The 25345-nt window shown below is 38.3% G+C and overlaps 2 protein-coding genes and 1 pseudogene across 7 annotated transcripts in view; 2 read left to right on the forward strand and 1 right to left on the reverse strand.

Annotated features, from left to right (window-relative positions):
* The window catches only part of MARCHF7 (membrane associated ring-CH-type finger 7), a 48145-nt gene extending 34747 nt beyond the window's left edge, over window positions 1-13398 (reverse strand). For 4 of the 6 annotated variants that reach the window (XM_044934907.2, XR_006547830.2, XR_006547839.2 and 1 more), the window contains exon 1: window positions 13187-13328. The gene's annotated coding sequence lies outside the window, so the exon portion shown is untranslated. Of the gene's footprint in view, window positions 1-13186 lie in introns of all 6 variants that reach the window. The other 2 variants (XM_044934903.2, XR_003102323.3) reach the window with 2 other exon arrangements.
* Window positions 13399-13425: 27 nt separating this feature from the next.
* Window positions 13426-25345, forward strand: part of BAZ2B (bromodomain adjacent to zinc finger domain 2B) — a 416357-nt gene continuing 404437 nt past the window's right edge. The window contains exon 1 of the mRNA XM_025261158.3: window positions 13426-13520. The gene's annotated coding sequence lies outside the window, so the exon portion shown is untranslated. The remainder of the gene's footprint in view (window positions 13521-25345) is intronic.
* LOC112578098 lies at window positions 20926-24926 on the forward strand (annotated as a pseudogene).

Genomic DNA, 25345 nt, shown 5'->3' on the forward strand with positions numbered 1-25345 from the left:
CCAGTTTTAGGCTATTACAAGTAAGTGCAACTATGAAAACCATTTTATGAAGTAAAAACAAAACAAAACAAAAAAAAACTTGCAAAGTTTTTCTTGGAAAAACATTTACAATGCACAGCCTGTGAACAACTGAGATGACACCAGCCATGAGAGTAAAATGAGAAGGGCAGAAGAAAGTAACAGTAAAAAGAAATCACAATAATGTCTTCAACTTGTCCCAGTTACCACTTTCAAGGTCAAAAATCATTCCCTTATTTTTCTGGCAGTGGACTGAAATCAATGTGCTTGACTTCCCTGACACGCAGCCTAAATAGTAACATCTGCTGTCCTAAACACTCAGATTTAAGCATTTAAGTTCAAAATACCTAATTCACTTTCAATTCATTAACTTCTCAACCAAGTTTTAGATCAATCTTATGGCTCTACCTTAAAAGCTACTACAAAAACATGGTATCAACCAATGATGGGAAAGAGGATAAAGAGAGCTAAGACATCAACGAAAGGGCTATATTACAGTAGGAGATATACCACAAACATGAAAAAGATAAAAACACAAGCCCAGTATCGATTAGAATTATTCATCTAAGAATATCTAGTTGAGGAACCAGAGAAAAGCTATACTTTGGAACATGATTAAATCAAAGATAGCTCATCAGAAAAGATCAGTTTTGAAGTCCCAGTTAAACATGAGAAGGTTATCTTTATTTACCTATTTGGTCCCTTTTTCCAAAACCCCTGTAAAGTGACAGCTGATGAATCCAAAGGCTTTAACTATGAAAAGAATAGGAAAAAGGATCATAAAAGGCAAGAAATTTCAATGTAATTTGGAAAATCAAAAAAAGTTGGAGAAGAGGTAGAATAATTCAGGAGAGGATAATATTTCCTAAGCATTTTTACAGAAAGGTAGGAACTGGAAGCAGAGCAGTAAGCTGTAGCATCCTAGAAAGAATCATGATCTGGAGATACAAGATACCACAATAAAGGGATAATGCATGCAGTTGGTGAATTAAAATCTGTACTTGAAGCAGTAAAACCTCCAGTTCTTCCCACAGCTCCATTCTTTCAAAAAATAGGGTATTTATTCTTTGGAGAATAAGGAACTTCCTTGTAAACCACCAACCCCTCCCCCAATATACAACCAACTCTGCAAAGGTTAAGTATAAGGAATAAAAGAAAATCTACATACTCAAAGTTGAGACCCAAAACCTTTCTTTTCTGATGCTGTTTCTACAGTGCTGTCAGAAAACCAAACAAAAATACTAGACACTTCTGGATACTGCTATTTGGAATGCTTTCAATTACAAAGCTAGCTTGTCATTTTACCATCCTACCCAAAGTGAAGTCCACTAGTAACCATGAATTTCTAATCACCTTTTTTAGTGCTTCCCTCTAATAGACAAACACCAAGGATCACTATGTATCCAAAAAGAAAGACCAAACTAAACAACAACAAAAAAAGGAACTCAGAGGAAATCTGGGGAAAGAAGCTAATAAGTTACTATTCTCAAAAGGAGCAAAAGACATTCATTATAAAGTAATGGATGCTTCAGAAAGCAACCAGTATAACGAATAGCTTATGGAAATTCAAAATGCTATACGCTTAAAAAAAAAAAAAACTATACACTTAAAAAAAAGATATGTGATACACTGAAATAAATCCAACAGAAGAGTTGGGAGTAAACTCAGGACACCTCCCAGAAATGGAAAATGTAACTCAAAAAACAGAATTGTCCAGGGGAGTTACTGATCATTTGACTGTAAGTATGGTTATAGAGAGAGAAAAAAGAATATGGAGAAGATTACCAAAAAATTGAAAAAATTTTTCTACAACTGAAGGACATATTATCTCCACATTAAAAGTGGTCAAGTGTAGCTGGCAGGATCAAAGAATGAAGACCAACACTAAGCACCATTTATCACCTTGAAATTTCAGAACACCAGAAATACAAATACAATAATTTACAAGAATGGAAAAATGGGTCAAATACAAAAGAAATCAGAATGGCTTCTTAATTACAACTTTAAAAACTCTGAGGACAATAAAGTAATGCCTGTAGTACTGAGGAAAAAAAAATTTGCACTGAACCCCAATCTAGAAACTAAATATGAGGTGGAGAAAATAATATTCAGACATGAAAGATTTTTAAAAACAATCAAATGACACAACTACAGGAAGTTAGTTAAATGAAAAGCAGGTCCTAGGAAAACCAGCATGTAAAGAATTAAAGAACCAGACACAGAACCTAGGAGACAGGGTTCTTTGATGGCTCAGTGGTAAAGAATCTGCCTGCAATGCAGCAGACACAGGAGATGCTGGTTTGATCCCTGGATCGGGAAGATTCCCTGCAGAAGAAATGGCAACACTCCAGTATTCTTACCAGGAAAATCCCATGAACAGAGAAGCCTGGTGGGCTACAGACCATGGGATCGCCGAGTCGGACATGACTGAGCACCCTTGTGTGTGTATGTATACACACACATGTATATATATATAACGCACTGAAAAATCATGAACACATCATTTAGAAATACGAAGGTAATTCCTATAACAGCTAAAAGTTAAGGATAGCTGCCTATGGAAAGTGGACTGGGAAAGAGGTAAAGGGTGAGGCAAAGGATTGCTGTTTTTCTTTTAAGCAGGATGACCATATTTCCTGGTTTGCTGAGACCAGTTTCAGTTTATGGCAAGAAAAGTCCTAATTTGTGCTCATTATCCCTGGGCAATTATTAATAGTACCTGTGTTGTCTCTCAAAAGTGGCCTGGTTTGGATGATAAAGCATACAGTCATCTAATGTAAATCTTTCCTACCTTCAGCTTTTTATAAACTCTTTATATATCCATATAAATATTTGTATTTAAAAAGTGAATTATGAATCGGACATTTAAAGGCATACAATAGTAGAAAGAATATTAATGGTTAAATAGTGACACACAAAAGCCTATGAAAGATTTAACAAGTAGCAGATTTGTTATTTTATCAAGAAGACTATAAAAATATTAAACAAGGGACTGTATTTGTTGAGGATTTTAAACAGGAAATATGTTTTTAAAAAGATACAGGCCTACAGTTGGTTCTTTAACAACAATGCTTCTTAATCATACTTCTCGTGGTTTACTTTGTGTCTATACTCAATTCTTACCTGCATACTTACTTGCAGAATGAAACTAACCTAGTAGGAAATCTCTAAAAACAAAGCTCTTGGGAGAAGGCAAAGAGGCAGAGTCCTCCGAGAGCTGTAATTTATACTGCACAAACTATTTTTGGAACCTCCTCTACATAAATTGATTGAATTTTGACAATGTAGGTGTTACCAGAAAACTTATATAATTTGGTTGTGTAAGCTGTAGGTCAAAAGCACAAAAAATAGTAAAAAATAAAATGTGCAGTCCTTGAAAACTTCTATCAGACCACTTACAAGGTACTATGAGGGATCTTCTCAAGTTCGTTCATTCATTCATTCAAGTAGTTTTTCACATGCTTACACGTCCTAAGCACATTAATTAATAATAAACAAAGGGATGGAGAGAGGGGACAACACTGAACCTAGTGAGATAATGACTATAAAGAAGCTGTGGTCTAGTAGAGAACAAACTACATAAATAACGATGTAACTTAAACAGCTATAAATGCTCTAACAGAAAGAGTATAAGCCAATCAAGCTGGAAAAAAGTATCCTGAAGCTCAATGCTTTTAACCAAGACTTAAAAAGTAAAGCACAAAAAGTTGCATATGTACAATCTTTCCTCAGTGGTCAATATATAATGGCCTCTTACTTGCCTTCTGTCATTACACGTGCGTGCTAAGTTGTGTCTCTTTGCAACCCTACAGTCTGTAGCCCAAGGCTCCTCTGTCCATGGGATTCTCCAGGAAAGAATACTCGAGTGGGTTGCCATGGCCTCCTCCAGGGAATCTTTCTGACTCAGGGATAGAACCTGCGCCTCTTACACCTCCTGCATCGGCAAGCAGGTTCTTTACCACCAGTGCCACCTCGGAAGCCCTTGTCACTATGCGGTTTCTTTAAATATATATTTCTTTCAGTTTGATTCCAGAGTTGGATAACTGAGGTCTTTTTCTTTCTGGTGATAAGATAAAAACATCAGCAGGGCTGATTTTACAAATGTATGACCACTTACGCAAACACATTGAGGCCCTGTGTTTCATTAAAAGCTTCGCTGTTGACATCTGAAAATCATTAATACTTTAGAATTTGAACTTGTATAAGTCAAGTCAGATAGCATAGTGGAGCACGAGCTTGAGCAGAAGCGATATGTGCCTGTCTGCCATGCCTTGCCACTCAATCTGTATTTAGCACTCATTGCTATGAAGCTTCGGTCATTAACACACTTCGCTTTTTACTCTGAGTCGCACTCATATCCTAGGCATCTGGATCAACTGGACTTGGGTGCTCATGTTCCTTATCAACACATCTATCTCTGAGTAAGATGAGGCACTGACTGCTCCAAGAGGTCCTATTTTTCATTCTTCAGAACTTGCTTCAATTTCAAATGCAGAAAGAAAGTAATGAACCACAAAGTCACAAAAATCTTATGATCAATATTTGAGATTTTTACTGTATTGAACTTTTCAACTTGTAAGATTCTCTTAAGTTGGTATTTAACTGCTAGTTTACCCAACTAGTCTTAATGTGACTTTTAAGTGTTCCCTTACTTTCAGGCATTTTAAGAGTAACTGGCACAAGGAACAGTAGTGGATAACAAATATTTATACCAACTCCAAAATTTATGTAGTCTGTCGTCTCATAAACCTGTGACTTAACTACTACTAAAAAAAAAATTGACAGTATTTTAAATAGGTAATTTCATTCAGCTAGGCTTCATAGGAAACCTCTGTAGAGCTCTTTAAAAACAAGTTCATGTTTTTAGTGGCTGATTTTAACACTATAGGGCCTCCTTTGTGGTTCAGCTGGTAAAGAATCCGCCTGCAATGCCAGAGACCTGGCTTCAATTCCTGGGTTGGGAAGATTCCCTGGAGAAGGTAAAGACTACCCACTCAGGTATTCTGGCCTGGAGAATTCCATGGACTGTATAGTCCATGGGGTCACAGAGTTGGACGCAATTGAACGACTTTCACTTTACACTATAAAGGAATTTTAGACCAAAAAAACACTTTCTCCTACCTATAAACAGTACAATTCAACTCTAGTCTACGGAAATAAACTTTAGGTAAAAAGCCTCAAAGAATTCTGTCATTATTCAACATGCAAAATTGTGTGCCCAAAGTTACCTGCAAGTTAACAAGATCTCAGTCACATGCTAAATGCAACTGAAAACTTATCACACAACATATACTAAAATACAAATTTAAACTAAATTTTTACAATGTTTTTCAGCAAGACTTTACATGAATGAGACCTACTCTAAGTATACCAACGCTTGTCTCTAATAATAGCACAATAGGCCTTGTCTAAAGGGAATCTGTCATTAATCCACACATTTTCTCATTTCTCTTTAATCTTACTAGTAATGACACCACTCCCCAATCAGATTTTCAACTGTTCTCTACTACCGTAAAAATTAAGTCTAAATTCTTTACCCCAGTAACCAGAATTCTAACCCACCTTTTCCACTTAACTTTCAAATTGCTGTTGTTAAGTCACAATGTCCAACTCTTTTGCCATCCCATGGATTGCAGCCTGCCAGGCTCCTCTATCCAGGGATTTCCCAGGCAAGAATATTTGAGTGGGATGTCATTTCCTTCTGTACGGGATCTTCCTAACCCAGGGATGGAACCTCCATCTCCGCATTAGCAAGGCGGATTCTTTACCGCTGAGCCACCAGAGAACTACCACCTTAAAATAATGCGGGAGACCGGGGTTCCATCCCTGGGTTAGGAAGATCCCCCTGGAGAAGGAAATGGCAACCCACTCCAGTACTCTTGCCTGGAAAATTCCATGGACGAACTGAGGAGCCTGGTAGGCTACAGTCCATGGGGTGGCAAAAAGTCAGACATGACTGAGCGACTTCACTTTCTTTCTTTCCAGTTCACCCTGGTGGAGAGGAGGTGACAGGGGTCTGGGAAAAGGAGATAAATCTTGGGACCTCCCCACCTCTGAGGATCAGGCACTTACAGCCTGCCTAAACTCAAGAAGAATGCATAAAACTAAGAACACCTCCTTTCCCATTGACTTTCCTCCAAGTATCTAAGAAGGTATAGCAGTTTACTGTTTAGGGAGTTACAACAGCCTTCGACTTGTAGGCCTCTCTGTAGTGCAGATATGCAGGGCCTATAGAAGATGAGGTTAGTGAAAGAATACTGAAATAAACCCTCCAGCATTCCAGCTTCACACTGAGCACCATGCAGAAGCAATCAAAGAGTACTCTGAACGTTCAAACCCAGCTCCACTACAGACTAAACCAACTCAATCTACCACACTAACAGTCTGACAAGATATGTCCATATCCAGGCATAAAAATTATGACCTCAGTCTCCACTGTTCTTTAATTTGTAACATTTCACCATCAATCAAAAATTTTAAGACACAAAACTACAAGGAACCAATACAACACTGTAAAACAATTATCCTCCAATTAAAAATAAGTTTAAAAAAACAAGGGGGAGGAGGGAGGAGGGTTCAGGATGGGGAACACGTGTATACCTGTGGTGGATTCATGTTGATATATGGCAAAACCAATACAATATTGTAAAGCTAAAAAGTAAAATAAAAAAATTAAAAAAACATGGAAAAAAAGTTCATCATCAAGAGATATCAATCAACAGAACCAGATGAAGAAATGGCTCTAATGTTAGCAAACTGGGAAATTGATGCATTTATCAGTAGCCTAGGCAAAACTAAGAAAACCAGAGAACTGGGAAACAGGCTAGAGGAAAACTATCCAGAATGAAGGATGGAAAAACAGATGATGGCAAATACAGGCAAGGGTTTAAGAGAAACTGAGCAAAGAGTAAGAAAGTCTATTGTACTTACAGAAGGAAAGAACTAGAGCACAAAAAATTTGAAGAGAAAGTGGCTGAACTGATTTAATAGGTGATTCTGCTTGTAAAGCAATCTCTCAAATAACATGTACCCTTTCCCATTACTCTATAGATCACTGTGTTCCCTTTTAAAATAGTCTTGTTCAACATGTCATGAGTCACATAGTAATCATAAACCAAATGACGAGACTATCAAAAAGGCCCCAACCCCATTCATACTAACAGCCTATACCTAAGATACTCCCTTTACTTTAAATGTATATATTAATAAAGGCAATTTTTTCAAAACAGTAAACAGGATAAAAGCAAGATAAACTAAGTGCTGCCCAATTTTCAGCATATGCACCAACTTCTACTTGTAAATACAATATTTGAGACCACAAGCTTTGAAGTCTGTCCCTTACTTGGTGTGACTCCGGGCTTAATATCACTAATGCTTTATTTTTTTCACCTACAAAATGGGAATAACAATAGTACCAATTTTACAGATGTATCATGAGCTTTACTGGCACACCGTATATAGTTAGTAAATAATAGCTAGTATTAAGCAATACCATCAGGTGGTAAAAAATTTCCATATAAACAGCTTTAGTAGGCATTACTTCCGGCCTCCCCAGGGGCTCAGTGGTCAAGAATCTGCCTGCCTGAATGCAGGAGATGCAGGTTTGATTCCTGGCTCAGGAAGATCCCCTCGAGGAGGAAATGGCAACCCACTCCAGTATTCTTGCCAGGAAAATCCCATGGAGAGAGGAGCCTGGCTGGCTGTGGTCCATGGGGTCGCAAAGACTCAGACATGACTGAGTGACTGAACAGGCATTACTTTAGCTTTTTCATTATTTGAAATTTGTCTTTAACACATAGTAGAAAGATTTTTTAAAGTCATTCAGATTTTGGTACTAGAGGATAATCATTGTAAAGATAACTTATGTACCTTACTTATATTAAGCAAATGCATACAATATTGGGGGAAAATAGATATTATTAACATTTTACTTTATGTCTGGGTGGGTTTTCCTTTAACTTTTTCAAAATGTTTTTACTCTAACTTTGATAATTAAGGGAAACAGTTACTGGCAGATGAAAAGATATTTTTTATCTTACAATAAAATCTATAAAGAACTCCTAAAAATAATTTCCTTTCTAAATTGCAGCACTGCTGGTTTATACCTCTTAGTGTCTATACACCACAAAAGTAGCAAATTCTGGTACATAATAAATGGAAACTAAGGTCAGAATCACTTTGCAAAATGGAGTTTAGATTATCTGAGTATGCCGTAAAAATTTTATTTTTACTATGAGAAAATTTCAAACATGCACAAAAATCAAGACAATAATAAACCTCCACATGCCAAACAACGGTCTTCAACAATTATCAACATTTGACTATTTCACCATCCTCTATTTTAAAACAAATCCCAGTCATGATATCTTTAAGAATGTCTGTTCTCAATAAAATATTCTAAGCCACCTGTGGTAAATTAAAAAGTATGGTTACAAAATATCCATGGCCCTTCGCACTAATGGTGCTGATCTGCCTGGGGAGAGAATGGAATCTATTTCCCCACCCCTTCAATGTGGGCTACCTTGTGAAATTTATTGTGACTAAGAAAGTATTAGTCATTCATCCGTGACTGATTCTTTACAACCCCAAGGACAATAGCCCATCAGGCTCCTCTGTCCATGGAATTCTCCAGGCAAGAATACTGGAGTGGGTAGCCATTCTCTTCTCCAGGGGATCTTCCACACCCAGGGATGGGGCCCACGTCTCCCGTACTGCAGGCAGATTCTCCACCGTCTGAGCCACCAGAAAGTAATGTGACACTGTATGATTTCCAAGCTTATAAGAAGTCTTATAGCTCCCCTTTTCACTCCCCTCGAATGCTGTTTTGGAACCCTCATGCCATAAAAGACCACAGTGAGCAAAGCCTAAACGTTAACCAACACCAAGTGCCTGAAGTGTGAAGGACGCCTGCCATCTTGGACCTGCTAGCCTTAAAAATCTTGCATGAGTGAATCCAGGCAAAACCAACAGAACTACCCAACAGGCACAAAGAACTGTTATAAGACTGTAAATACTAGTTTTAATCCAGAGGGTTCTGAGGTGGTGTGTTATGTAACAATAGAGCAAAGCTTAGTTACTTATTCCTTTTTCTACAATTATTATCACGCACCTAGTCGCATGAAAAATCTAATCGTTTCAGGGTCTAACTTAGACTTTTCCTTACAATCCAGGGGAGTTACAGTCATTGAATTACCAAAAGCACAACAGTACTCTGCAATGAATTCCTGGCATGAAGATCAGAGTTATTACAGAAAATACCAATGTATTTCAACAGCCAACAGTCTCCCAGAAATATAAACATAGTTAAAAACCTCTACATGGTATAGTCTTTGTTTAAAACATCTGCTTCCGAGGAAAATTTTTTTTCTTAATGGGAAATCCTAGCATTCTACTGATATTAGTGAACATGGAGACATAAAATCTAGGGGTAGTCACAAGGAAAACACTATGAAAGCACAGAAGTTTTGGGGTCTTTAAAAAAATCCCTCTTGATTTTCAGCTGACAGGTATTTAACACACACAGATACACCAAAGTCTTAAAAAATAACTGGAAAAACTTCAACATCTTCATGAGAAAATGTTAGGTCTACGTTAGAACACTTTGAAATAATCTGTCCTCCTTTGAAGTATATTTAATCTTTGTCAAGTTTCAACCTTCATTGAGTAACTGGAAACTATTTTAGAATTATTCTGAAACCGGCAAACATAACACTAAAGTGAGATGATCATAACAAAGAGATGAAAACTAGTTTTGAAGGTTCAAGATTTCTCTTCTCAAAGCTGTTGACTAAAGGGTGTATCAGTTCAGTTCAGTTCAGTCACTCAGTCGTGTCGGACTCCTTGTGACCCCATGAATCGCAGCACACCAGGCCTCCCTGTCCATCACCAACTCCCGGAGTTCACCCAGACTCACGTCCATCAAGTCAGTGATGCCATCCAGCCATCTCATCCTCTGTCGTCCCCTTCTCCTCCTGCCCCCAATCCCTCCCAGCATCAGAGTCTTTTCCAATGAGTCAACTCTTCGCATGAGGTGGCCAAGTACTGGAGTTTCAGCTTTAGCATCATTCCTTTCAAAGAAATCCCGGGGTGTATACCAGTAGGTAATTTCAAAACCAGGCGTTTGACTTATCTAGTCTAACCAGTAGAGCCAGAGAAATACTTCTGAGAACAAGAAAAACCAGCTTTGACATCAGGAGTTCAGACCAAAGAAAAGTTAAAAATTAAGAGCATAAAAAGTAACCCAGCCAACTCTAAAATTATAACTTTACCCTGCTCTCCCTCTTCGGCTTCATCTTATGATTATCAAATGTATTAAAAATAGAATTTTTGTAAAATAACAACTATGAGAAAATAAACTATTTCCCTATAATCCTGCTTCATTGAATTCAAGTAGATCTTAGTAAGAACTCAAAATCTTTACTCATTTTAAATTGTAATTATACTAATGTGATCAGTTTTTGACTCAGTTACTAAACAGCTAAAAGGTTCACTAGTTAAATTTAATTTGTTGGTTAAAAATGAGGTTTGCTACAAGGTTATACATTTCACTTATCCATTTCGCACTGTTCTTTATTACTAACACAATTATTTGTAGTAACAGAAGGATGTATCAAGAACGATAATTTAAAGTCATTCCTTATTTGGCTTAGGGACACAAGAGCTCTTAAATCCCAAAAGCATAGAGCACTAACCTTCTAAAACAGTACAAGTCTTTTCCCGTCATGCTCTAACCTTCCACTCAACTGTTTCAGCTATGGGGAACAAACTGTACATTCCTAAACAAACCATGATACCATGACTTACAGGTTCCTTACCAAACTTTTAACCATCCTTCACATCTCAGTTCAAGTAATACTTCCTGTAAAAATTTCCCCCAAGATTAAAGACCTGTCCTCAGTGCTCCCACAATAGGAGAATGTATCAATACTTACATTAAGATAATAGTAATTGTTTACACATTAGTCTAAATGTATAATTATTTGTAATGGCTCAGACAGTAAAGAATCTGCCTGCAATGCAGGAGACCAGACCAGAGTTTGATCCCTGGGTCAGGAAGATCCCCTGAAGAAGGAAATGGCAACCTACTCTAGTATTCTTGCCTGGAAAATCCCATAGACAGAGGAGCCTGGAAGACTCCTGGCAGAGTCCATGAAGTCGCAAAGAGTTGGACATGACTAAGCGACTTCACTTCTTCACACATTAGTCTGATGATTAAATGGTGAGTTGTGCAAGGCAGAAGCGGTGTCAAGCTTCTTGTAATGTAAAGCCCTAATCTAGAATCTAGTAGCTAAAATACAACAAACTATCAAAAATTGTTTTACATTTTTTGATAGTTTTGCACTACTTAAAATTATTTTCCTGAAATTAAGTGGGCAACTCTTGAACATATATCAGATGAAGAGTTGTGTGAAATGGATATGTAGCTGGTTAAAAATTGGAGCTATGGATGTCTTTTTATAGTCAAGCTGATTATCTTACATCTTCACATAGAACATATGTGTGTGCCTATACAAGGAATCTTTGTGCTTTATCTGGGAATATTAAGCTCTCTTGCCAATGTGGTAGAAACAGAAATTACCTATACTTAAGAAAGGACTCTTTAACCATCCTTATTCCAGACCTCTGACCCACCATGCAGCTTCGAAAAAAAAGACTCAGGACTATACTTACCGACCACGCTGACATTACATCTGTGGTATGATTTAGGGCACAGAAAAAGTTGTAAAAAGTTCTTGTCTAAAGTAAGAACTTTTATAAATATAATTATTATGAGTGTGAGAAGCATTCAGTACCCTATGAGGAACATATTGCAGGGAGAGTAAAATTTGAAAAATGCATGAATATAAACTGGACTTTGGTATGGATTCCAATTGTTTACATTTATCAAAAGTTCACTCTGCAAGTATGTCCCCCAGCGTGTTGACTGCTACACACACTGTTAAATCTAATTTAATCCTCACTTCAACTCTAGGAAGGTTAAATAATTCCGGCGAAATCAAGACTCAAACCTGTATGTCCATCCCTAATGCCTCCATTTGTGTCACTGCTATTTCACAAATGCTGTAGAGCTGTGAATGAAATACTGACCCCATTTCTGAAACACAATTTTATTTCACGGAAAAAAAAAACAAAACTAGTTACAGTATGTGTCTGCCTTTTAAACAACGGTATAGCGTTTGATTTTCAAATTTAAAATTCATATTTAACTTCATCTCTTAGTTCCAGACAGAAACAGATTAACGCAAGAAAAAGGGAGATTTTAAAATTACTTTAATAATGAAAAATACCTAAAACATCCTACAAAATAAAAAAAAATAATCTTAGGAATGCAATTTCACTTCGCACTTTGCTCTTAATAGCGCCAAACGACACCAGTTGTGATCAATTTATCAGTATTACCAAGACAGAGATGTTCCTTACATATTTACATCTGCTCGTAGGAAGAGTTACAGTATTTTTGGTGTGCGTACACATTCATCTTTACTACGCAGTTTCATTAAAATGAGGGAGTACTGTATTCAACTACTTGTGCCTTCCTTTTACTTCTTAAGCCAACAGGTACGCTGTTAAACATACCACCACCTATCTCTATCTGAAGAACATACAGTATACTACAATACTAAAGAAATCCCAAAGTATCACGATACTCAAGACCAGGGATGATCAATGAGCAAATCTTTACCCTTACATAAAGGGCTGGCAAGGTTCCTTCAATTCGAAATTGGTCTGGCAAAGCCCTAAATCTCCCCGCCTTTAACACCTCGATCATTAAATACCTCACTCGTGACACTCCCTGCCCGTGAGGTTCCGGAGGACCGTCCGTACCCCGATCGAAGAGAAGGCTGCCAAAGGCCAAAATCAGGGCTCAAACCCCTTCCCCTAGGCCGCCATACGTCCACAAGGAAGACGCACGGCCTACCCCCGCATCCGTCACAAACCCCACCACGGGACGAAAGGCCACAGGCAGAGAAGGCCTGCGCCCGGTTCGCCTTATCACCCGCGGTCCCGGATCAAGCGCCTGCACCTGGATATTGAAAGAAGGAAGGGGCCTCGGTGTCCCCAGTCCAGCACTTCGTTTCCTCCCCTCCCCCACCCGCGGCCTCGATTGGAACCACCTCCCCTAGAGCCAGAAACCCGAGGTCCGCAGTTTATTACCCCTGCCCCTGACCTGGCACTGAACAGGGTTTGTCCCGCTCCCAGCGATCACACCACCGCCTTCCTCCTCGGAGTTCTAGGCCTCTACCTGAAGCAGAACAGTAGACCACGAAGCACAATGGCGTCCGCCCAGCTCCCGGATCCGGCGCAGAACCAGCCTCCACCGTTAAATGCCCCTCCCTTCTCCTCTCGGCGACTTCGCGGACTCCGCCGAGTTCTCGCGAGATTGGTGGAGCTACGCGGATCCGAGAGCTGCGGGCGGGCTCGACGTACCCCACCGCGGGGTGGTGCTCTGACTGCGGCAACCGTTGAAGGGCTGCCCCCGGGGAGGCAGCGAGGCGCCACCGGTAAGCGGCTGCGGCTGATCGGCCGGCGGGCTGGCGACTGGGCCGGCGAGTTTGCGGGCATTGGGAGCGGGGCACTAGAGGCCCGGCCCTGGATGGCCGCCCTCGCCTGGCTGGTGAAGGGCTCAGAAGCCCTGCTGCTGCCCAGCGCCCGAGTCCGCGCCACAGGATATTGGCCCCTTCGGCAAACCTGCAGGGCCCACTGCTTGAAATACCGCCCATCTTTTTTTTTTTTTTCCTTTTGCGCTGGGTGAGTGGCGCAGTGAATGTTTATTGACTTGAATCAAACACTGCCTTTCCGACCTCCCCTCCTCCCATTCCCTGTTCACCCTCTGTGATGGCAGCGAGCCCTCTTCTTTAAGGGTCGGAGCCGATTCGTCCCAGACCATTCGTTCCTTGTGGTAGTTCAGTGTTGGTAGTAGTGTATTTCTCCAGTCATGTCTTTTAAAATTGTGGCACTAATCTTTGGTAGTGTAACTACAGATTTTGCGGCAAAAATGCATCCACTTAGAAAGAGGGAGGAAAACTGTGTGATAAATGGTCTGATGAGAATGAGACGAAACTTTTAAAAAACTGTAAATGTGGTAAACCAAGATGTTAAGAGAATACTAAGGGAGTAGATTAGAGGGAAAAAACCACCATTTCTGTGGATTTAGGTGATACGTGGCTTTTGAATAAGGTATCAAACATGTAAGTTACTCACCGGTAAAAATAAGTTATTGAAACTTGGGAGGCATACTGATGACACTTGTAAACTGACTTATTTTATTGGTTTGCTTAAGGAATTCATTGGATACAAATGATTTCAATAAATTAAGTGTGAAGTTTATGTGTATTTCTTTGTCATTTTATCTGGTGGGTGTGCACGAACCAGTATCATCTCTGTTTCACTCTGTTGGAGACTTAACAGACTGTCCATGCTTCACTAACGTAAATTCTAAAAATCATTGTTGTTTAAAGTTGGTACATAAATGCCAGTCTAACTTTTTAAAATGTGATTTGAAGATTAACTATCTGGTGTGGGATAAAGTGAACAGAGACTAAGTTTGCGAAAATTGATTTGCCTTGTGTAGAAAACTTTTTCTTCCCCCAACCTGTTTTGTACCTGTAGCATTATGGTTATGGGTATACATATCCTGAAGCACCGTACTGCATAAGTTCAAATCCCAACCCTACCTCTCACTACCTTTGTGATCTTGAGCGATTCTGTGGTGTTTTTTTTTTTGTCTGCTGGGCATGTGGGATCTTAGTTTCCCAACCAAGGATCAAACCCGCGCCTCTTCTATTGGAAGCAGAGTCTTTAACCACTGGACTGCCAAAGAAGTCCTTGAGCATTTCTTTAACCTTGCCAAGCTTAGGTATCCTGTTTTTGTTTTTAGTCACTAAGCCCTGTCCTACTCTTTACTATCCCATGGACTGTAGCTCGCCAGGCTCCTCTGTCCATGGGATTTCCTAGACAAGAATACTGGAGTGGGTTGCCATTTCCTTCTCCAGGGAATCTTCCCCACCCAGGGATGGAACCCAGGTCTCCTGCATTGCAGGCAGATTCTTTACTGTCTGTAAAATGAATACCCACTGCTTTTTAAAAAGGATTAAATGAGATAATGCCTCAGTTCCTAGAACATAGCATACCATAATTGTTAGCTATTACATTCCATGTCTAAATCACTACTAATATTATCTTTCTAGGGCTTATTACATAAGTCCCTTAAACATCTTCTGAGGTACATTCTGCACTAGAAGGATTGTCTACCATTTTCCTGAGCTATGGCAGTCAGACCTGGTAGAGGTAACTTCTCTACAGAAACCCCAAACCTGTCAAGAATGGTTCAGGTTTTGGCAGACTGTGACTTCATCCCTACCCAGCCCTGATAATATCAGAAGAGGTGAGTGTGGCACCAATTTCTTAGGCTAAGCAGACCTTCCAAATTAGTGTCTTGTTGATGCTAGTAAATAAAGACTACTAGTAAGTATTTTTTTTGTTTAAGAATTGTTAGTTGATACTGTTTTTTAATGTACTTTCTCTGATTTGAGTTTCCAGATAATTCTCATTATCAGAAAATAATTATTGAGATTTTCTACATTAAAGAAAATTTGATAGAGATTGTAGATACAAATAGAGTGACTATATTTTCTGAACTTAAAATCAGGACCAATGCTTTGACAGGGAAATTATTTGAAATTAGAACTTTTCTGACCAATTTAGACCCCATGATTATCTTTTTATGCACAAATTTCCCCCTTTTGACCTTTTTCTGCTGAACTTTTTATCCTTATGATCAACTCTGACATACCTTTTTGTGTATAAATATCTTTGTTCACCACTTGCCAAACCAACCCATTAATTTCCATTTTTGAACTTGGCTTCTTCTGTAAATTAAGGTCTTCTTTACTATTATTAATTTATCCCCTTTTACTTTATAAATTTGTCTATCATTTGGTCATGGTCATAACAACTCTCTGCTCTTATGCTTGAATATTTCTTCAACTACTTGATAGGTTAGAATTCTCTTTCAGATACTGAATTTTAAAGTTTCTATTTTCCCTATATCTTATCACTCACAACCTAACCTTCCAAGAAGCTTCTCTATGGTAAGGGCAATTTTATAAATATTCTCCACTTTGCATAAAAGATGTGATCTTGAAAAGATGTGGTTATATTTACTTTTTATAAGTCAACTTATTTTTAAATGTAGTCATTTCTTAAACTTTTGAGGAACAACAGGTAATACCTAGGATCCTCTTACGCGGGGTGGGAGGGGGAGTGTCCCTAAGTTGAAAACAAAGGATGCCAATTTCTTCTTAAATGGGAATTTTATTAATTCTAGAGAAGGGAACCTTGTGGCATCAACCAAATTGAATATCTACTATTTAAAGTTATAGCTAACTCTTAAGTATACAGTACTTATTATTATTGAATAACAGTCTATAGTTTGAAGATTCTTCCTTCTAAGGAACATGTTACTTAAAAGGTCCTTAGCTTTAAATCTTTGCTGTAAAAAATTCTTTTTATTCCAAAAGTAAAAACCTTTGATTTAGTGAATTAAAAATTTCCCCTCTTCAGGAACAATTGAAAGGTGCTCCATTTAATAAATAAGCATCCAAGACATGTTCTTAGTTGACTTCTGTTGGATTAGCAGTAGCAATAACTTTTGATCTCCAAAACCAGTAGAGAAAACAATATAAAAACCAAAAAAAAGAATACCATCTTGAAACCTTCTCTGAGAAACTCTTTCTTAAGCTTAAGCTTATGGTCTAACTGGTTCTAGGAAAATTATTCCTGCTCACATTGCTGCTCCAGAATATCTGGCCTGGTCAGAAACAATTCTCAGTTGATCGGACACTTGGATCCATGTATGAAACACCTTTCACAGTGTCAAAACATAGAGCTTTTAATAAAAGCAACTGTCTTTTATTATTGATAGTTCTAAAGGTTGGATTCACTGCTTGTTACCATAAATAGTTTTATGGGAACACAACCAGGCCCATTAGTTTATGTATTGTCTGTGTATAAGTCAGAGTTCTCCATAGAAACAGAACCAATAGTATATGATACATATCTCTCTATCCACAATTACAAAATATCTTCACTACAGTGCCTAAATTAGAATTTGATTAAATGACTTGATATTCTAGCCTCCCCAAGTTAGCACATAAAATTAACCATCGCAGTCTATGACTGTTTTTACATACAGTGGCAGAGATAAGTAGTTATGATAGAGATGATATGGCCCAGAAAGCCTGAAATATTTACTAGTTGGTTTTTTGTAGAGAGTTTGATCAGCCCTGGAATAAATCATAAAACCAGATTGAACTGACCCCTGTCCCTTTAGTACAGTCAAGCTGAACACATAACAACTTCAGATTGATAATAACCAAGACTATATATACTCTGCCTCATGTCCACGTTGGACTACATTTTGTGAGACTTCAAGCAGAAGGGCATCTATTAATAAATACTGATACGAATTCCTTGGATATGCCCTCTGGTAAAATGTCCTTTATAATCTTAATTTTTTTCTTGTCTACATTTGTTTGTGATTTTGTAACAATGTGTCATACATACTAGCTATTTTAGTATAGGCTGGGTTTTTTTTCCCCCTTCTCCTTTTCTTCCCTTTCTACTTAGCTCTCTTTTTTATTTACCTGTTTTATTTAGCTCTCTTACCTCTATTTACTATTTCATAAACATTCTTGCATATTTAGTATTCTTCATTTTTTTCTTCACACAATACAATATTAAAAGAATAGTTAACACACATGCAGAGAGAAAAATACTCATACAGATATTTTTTCCATTTATTTGATAAAACAGCATCAAATTTCATGTGCATATGCATCTAATTTTGCAATCAGAGATATCTTTTTCTCTAAATCCTTATATCAATTATCCTTTCTTTTTATTTATGTATTTATTTCTAGCTGTGCTGTGTCTTTGTTGCACATGGGCTTTCTCTAGTTGCAGTGAGCAAAGGAGAGCTACTCTTGTTGCGATTCATGGGCTTCTCATTGCAATGGCTTCTCTTGTTGTGGATCACAGGCTTTAGGTGTGCAGACTTCAGTCATTGTGGCATGAGGGCTCCGTAGTTGCAGACTGCGGGCTCTAGAGTGAGGGCTCAACAGTTATACACATGAACTTAGTTGCTGCACAGCACGTGGAATTTTCCTGGACCAGAGATCAAACCTGTGACCCCTGCATTGGCAGGTGGATTCTTAACCACTAGACCACAGGGAAGTCCTATCATTTCTTTTCAGTGTCACAAATATTACTACTCTGTCCTGCCTTCACCGTATTTCTTTAACTGTCTTCTGTCTGTTATTAAGTCGCTAAGTCGTGTCCTTTTCTTTGCAACCCCGTGGACTGAGGCGTGCTAGGCTCCCCTCTCTTCCACTATCTCCCAGAATTTGCTCAAACTCATGCCAGTTGAGTCAGTGATGCTATCTAACCATCTCATACTCTGCCAACTCCCTTCTCCTTTTGTCTTCAATCTTTCCCATCAGGAGGATTTTTTCCCGTGAGTCAGCTGTTTGCATTAGGTGACCAAAGTATTGGATCTTCAGCTTCAGCAGCAGTCCTTCCAGTGAATATTGGGGGTTGATTTCCTTTAGGATTGACTGGTTTGATCTCCTTCGGTCCTAGGGTTTGGACCAAACTTAGTCCAAGTACCACAGTTTGAAAGCATCATTTCTTTGGCACTCAGCCATGTTTATGGTCCAACTCTCACATCTGTATACGACTACTGGAAAAACCATAGCTTTGACTATACGAACCTTTGTTGACAAAGTTATGTCTGTGCTTTTTAATATGCTGTCTTGGTTTGTCATAGCTTTTCTTTGAAGGAGAAGCGTCTTGCCGTTTATTTTATTTTGCCATGTGTTCATAGATATGTTCATATGGTAAAATATGTCTGTGATTTCTTTATAATTTTGGGCTTGCTAGCTAAACTTAAATATTACCTATTCCCAGATTGTATCATGTAATACCCTAGATTTTCTAGACTGTGTTTAATTAAACTGAAATAAATGTTTATTTCCACAATAAAAATCAAAGAAAAATCCCATCAGGCTTCTGGGATGGAGAGAGAGAAAGGAATCAGTTTGAAATATACCAGAGCAGTCCATTCTTAACAAACAGTGACCTCAGGAGAAACTAGTTAAGTTGACAGAGTATAACACAACATTGGAAATCGACTATACTCCAATGTAAAATAAAATTTTAAAAAAGAGAGAGAATGTAGAGTCCCCTAGATGAGAAAGATTTTTGAAAATGTTCTTTTACTCCTAGAAAGCATCAATTTCATATAAATTTTGTAGGAATAACCAAAGAATTAGCAAGAAATAAAGACATTTTAAGGCAGTTTTTTCCAATAGAATGCTGTCATATTATCTCAATATTTCTAAAATATTTTAAGAAAAGTTATTAATAAAAATAATAAATTCTGGGGGATAAAATATAAATTATATTATTAAAAGAAAAAAAGAGAAGATCAACGTCTTCATCCCTTAGGTTCCTGTTGATCTGATGGTTGAGCACTTTAGGCTAATTTTTACCACTGAAACAAAATTGGGAGTTTGCTATTGTTACTTCTCTTGCCTGATAACAGTTGTTTGTTCCTCCTCTTTTAAGGTGATTAATTACTGAGACCTGTTCAAAGGCAAGCATTGTGGCCAGGATTAGATCACAAAATGGTTAATGTAAAAAATGTCTTCCCTTATGTGAAGAAAGCCATGCCTCATTCTCTTTCTCCAGGGACCCCCACCCTGTCTGCTTACACAAAGACTGTGGGACAACTAGAAAAGGTTTAACGTGGATGTAATGGGACTATCAGAAGGAGAAGAAAGAAAAGAAGAACTATTTGAAAGAAAAATGACTGCGAATTTCCCCCAAATTAATGTTAGACCCCAAACCACAGATCCAGGAAACTCAGAGAATACCAAGCAGGATAAATATCCCCCACAACTATACCGTGGTATATCACTTTCAATTTTAAAAAGTCAAAGATTAAAAAAAAAAAAAAACCTGAAATAGGACAGAGTTAAAAAAAATTTTACCTATAAAGGAACAAAATAATTACATCCAACACCTCCTCAGAGGCCACATAAACACAAAGACTGTGGTGTGGACTGAAATATCAAAACTGTTGGGAGAAAAAAACACCACCAATGTAGAATTCTGTATTATGTGAAATTACCTTCAAAATTGAAGGGAAAATTGACAAAAATTAAGAGAGTTTGTGGCCTGTAGACCAGCCTTGCTGAAAATAGAGAGAAATTCATTAGAGACAAGGAAAGTAATACAGTTCAGAAACTCAGATCTACATAAAGAAAGGAAGAACATCAAAGAAGGAAAAAGTGAAGATAAAATAACTTTTATTTACTTTATTCTTAATTGAGCTCACAGCACTGTGTTAAAAATAATACCAACAATATATTCAGTTATGTATATGTCTTATCTATGTATATGCTTGTGTGTGTGAATACTAAGTTGCTCAATCATGTCCAACTCTTTGCAGCCCCGTGGACTGTAGACCATCAGGCTCCTCTGTCCATGGAATTTTCCAGGCTAGAGTATTGGAGTGGGTTGCCATTTCCTACTCCAGGGGATCTTCCTGACCCAGGGATTCAACTTGCGTCTCTTGCATCTTCTACATTGGCAGGGGGATTCTTTATCACTAGCGCCACCTGGGAAGCCTACATATATGCTTAAGTATTCTCATATGTTGGCATAGGAAATGACAACCCACTCCAGTATTCTTGCCTAGAAAATTCCATGGACAGAGGAGCCTGGCTAGCTTCAGTTCGTGGGGTCACAAAATGTCAAACACAACTCAGCACAGCACAGCATTCTCATATATGTTTGTTTTGTTTTAGTCTCTTAAGTCATGTCTGATTCTTGTAACCCCATGGACTTTAGCCTTCCAGGCTTCTCTGGAAGAGAAGTCCATGGGATTTTCCAGGCAAGAACACTGGAGTGGGTTGCCATTTCCTTCTGGGGATCTTCCCAACCCAGGGATAAGTGAAATGAATAACAGCAGTGAAACAAAGGATAGGAGGGAGAAATTAGAATTATTTTGTTATTATGAGATATCCTACATAGGAAGTGGAATAGTGTTATTTGAAAGTGCATTTGGAGTGTTGCATATTAAAAACTCTAATAAAACCAATAGAAAATCAAAATATGAACTATAGCTGATGGACTAGGAAAGGAGACAAAGTGGAATCCTATAAAATGCTCATTTAAAACCACAAGAGAGACATGAGTAGTAGCTGCAGCATTGGAAAAATGGTGGAGGAAGAGCCAAGAAGAAAGATCCCTTTGGTTCCAGAGACTCTCCTGAAGAAGAAGGCTTATCAGGCCCTCAAAGCCACCCAGGCAAAACAGGCACTTTTGCAAAGGAAGGAGCAGAGGAAACGAGAAGATATCAAGTTTAAGTGACTAGAGTGGTTCATGCATGATTCCAGGCAGCAACTATGGGACAGAGTGCAACTCAGATGGCAAAAAGTGAAACCTTGTGGCTTGGAAGTGCCAGACAAACATTCCTTGGCCTTTGTTGTGCATATTGAAAGGATTAATGGGGTGAGTTCTCTGGTGCAGAGGACAATTGCAAGACTTTGCTTGAATAAGATTTTTGGTGATGTCTTTATGAAAGTGACCCCTCAAACCATAAAGATGCTTTGTATTGTGGAACCTTATGTGACCTGGGGATTTCCAAATCTGAAGTCTGTTCAGGAACTCATCTTGAAACATGGACAAGCCAAGGTCAAGAACAAGGTCATCCCTCTGACAGACAACATAGTGATTGAGAAGCACCTGGGGAAGTTTGATGTTATTTGTTTAGAAATCCTCATTCATGAAATTGCCTTCCCAGGGAAGAATTTTCAGGTGATCGCAGGGTTCCTGCACCCTTGCCAACTCTTAGTGGCTGATCACACTACAAAGAATAGAGTGGGCTTCATCAAGGAAGTAGGCTTACCTGGCTATTGAGGTGAACCCATCAATCAGCTCATCTGGCAGCTGAACTAAACCCAGTGTACCTGAAGACAGAGTGCACTGGAAGTGTGTGTTTTTGTTTTATGAAATTTTCACTCAGTATCTTCAAGGAAGATTGTTTTCTGCTAGAATATATCTTCAGAAACTTGTGGCAAAGGGTCAGGGAAAACATAGTGATGTTCACAACAGACACTTTTCATCCCACCTCAGTTCCAAGGAAAAGTTCCTGTGTGTTTTCTCTGATAACCACTGTCCACCTCTGAAACCACCGAAGGGCTCATGCCATGAAGAAGGAAGTTCTGTTTTCTCACATCTATCCTGGGCTTTACTGTTGGTGAATAAACACCTACCTGGGAATACAAGACAGCAGTGGACCAAGCCTAGGAGCATATTGAACCTGGAATTTCCTGGGGCCTTGTTTTTGGAAAGAACTTGAAATTAGAATTAAATTAGAACTTGAAATTAAAATTAGAAGCATGCGCACACACACACACACACACACGACCGTAAGAGACAGATAAGAGAATACTGTGAATGGTTATATGCCAACAAATTGGACAACCTAGAAGACATGAACACATTTGTAGAAACATACATCCCATCAAAACTGAATCAAGATGAACTTGATAATTTGAACAGACCGATCACTAGAATTAAAGTAGAATTTGTGATTTTAAAACTCATTCCACCAACAGTCCAAGACTGGATGGCCTCACTGGGCAATTCCACCAAATAAAACTTATATCTGTTCTTCTCAAACTCTTCCAAGAGATTGAAGAGGAGGGAGCTCTCCCGAAATCATTGTGTCAAGCCACCATCACCCTGATACCAAAGCCAGACAAAGACACTACCAAAAAATAAAATTACAGGTCAATATTTTTGATGAATATAGATGTAAAAATCCTCAACAAAATTTTAGCAAACTGAATCCAACAACATATAAAAGGATCATGCTCTGTGACCAAGTGGGTTTCATTCCAGGGTCACCAGGATGTTCAACATATGCAAATCAATTAATTTGATATGCCACATTAACAGAAAAAAGACAAAAATTACATGATCATCTCTACAAATGGAGAAAAAACATTTGATAAAATTCAACAACAAAAATCAACATTTATTCCTGATAAAAACTCTTCCTAAAGTCAGTATAGAGGGAACATACCTCAACATAATAAAAGCCATTTGGGACAAGCCCACAGCCTACAAAATACCAAATGGTAAAAAGCTGAAAGTCTTCCTGGTAAATTATGGAATAAGACAAGGATGCCCATTCTCACCATTACTATTCAACGTTGTATTGGAAGTCCTAGCCATATAAGTCAAAGAAGAAAAAGAAATAAAAGGCATCCAAGTTGAAAGGGAAGGGGTAAAATTTGTCATTTGATACAGATGCCTGATACTCTATCTAGAAAACCCTAAAAACTCCACATAAAAACTATGAGAACTGTTAATTGAGTTCATCAAGAGAGCAGAATAAAAGAGTAATATATAGAAACCTGTTGCATTTCTTTACACTAGCAATGAAATACCAGAAAGAGTAAGCTAAAATTCTCTTTAAAATGGCATGAAAAAAGAAAATAGTTGTAAATGTAGTAATCAAGGAGGTACAAGATACATGTTTAGAACTATAAAAATTGGAAATTTAAGAGGATTCAAGGAAATGGAAAAAATCTATGCTCTTGGATTGGAAGAATTAATACAGTTAAAATGGCTGGACTACCCAAAGCAATCTACAGATTTAATGCAATCCCTATCAAATTACCCATAACATTTTTCATAGAGCTAGAACAAATAATCCTGAAATTTATATGGAATCAGAAAAGACCAGTAATTGCCAAAGCAATCATGAGGAAGTGGAACAAAGCGGGTGGCATAATCCTTCCAGACTTCAGACAATACTACAAAGCTACAGTAATCAAAACAGTGTGGTATTGAGACAAAAACAGACATATTAATCAGTGGAACAGAAAAAAAGGCCCCGAGATGAATCCACACATACTGTGGTCGATTACTTGTGAACAAAGGAGGCAAAATGTACAATGGTGAAAAAACAATCTCTTTAGCAAGTGGTGTTGGGAAAACTGGACAGCCACATGTGGATCAATGAAGTTAGATCACCCACTCACAGCATACACTAAAATAAACTCAAAATGATTTAAAGACTTAAATATAAGACATGATACCATAAACTCCTAGAAGAGAGCATAGGCAGATAGCCTCTTACATAAACTGTAGCAGTATTTCCTTAGCTCAGTCTCCCAAAGCAATAGAAATAAAAAATAAACATATAGGACCCAATCAAACATAGAAATGTTTACACATCAAACAAAAATCATAAACGAAAAGACAGTTAATGGGAGAAAATGTTTGCAAACAATGCAACCCACAAGGGCTTAATTTCCAAGATATATTAACAGTTTATACAACTCATTGATGGAAAAAAATTCAAAAATGGGCAGAAGGAACTTCCTCAGTGGCACAGTGGATAAGAATCTGCCTGCCAATGCAGGGGACATGGGTTTGATCCCTGGTCCAGGAAGATTCCACATGCCACGTAACAACTAAACCTGTGCACCACAGCTACTGAACCTGTGCTCTAGAGCCTCCAACCTGTAACTGCCAGGCCCTGGAGCTGAAACTACTGGAGTCTGTGTCCCCTAAAGCCCATGTGTTGCAACTACTGAGCCCGTGTGCTACAACTACTGAAATCTGAATGTCTAGAGTTGGTGGTCCACAACAAGAGCAGCCATTGCAATAAGTCCATGCCCTACAACAAAGAGTAGCACCCACTTGCCACCACTAGAGAAAGCCCATGCAAAGCAATGAAGACCCAGTGCAACCAAAAATAAATAAATGCAATAATAAAAAAATGAACCAAAAAATGGGCAGAAGACCTAAATAGACATTTCTCCAAATGACATAAAGATGGCTAGCAGACACATGAAAATATGCTCAGTATTGCTAATTATTAGAGAAATGCAGATCAAAACTATAATGAGGTATCACCTCATTCCAGTGAGAAAGGCCATCTTCAAAAAGTCTACAAATAAATGCTGAAGAGAGTGTGACGAAAAGGGAACCCTTTTATGTTGGTGGGAATGTAAATTGGTGCAGTCACTATGGGAAGCTCCTTAAAAAACTGAAAATGAAGTTACCATATAATCCAGCAGTTCCATTCTTGGGCATATATCCAGAAAGAAATATAAACTCTAATTGGAAAAGATACATGCACCCCAGTGTTCATAGCAGCACTATTTACAATAGCCAAGATATGGAAGCAACCTAAGTGTCTATCAATGGATGAACAGATAAAGAATATGTGATATATATATAC

This window comes from Bubalus bubalis, chromosome 2 (assembly GCF_019923935.1).
Source record: "Bubalus bubalis isolate 160015118507 breed Murrah chromosome 2, NDDB_SH_1, whole genome shotgun sequence".
Classification (NCBI taxonomy): Eukaryota; Metazoa; Chordata; class Mammalia; order Artiodactyla; family Bovidae; genus Bubalus; species Bubalus bubalis.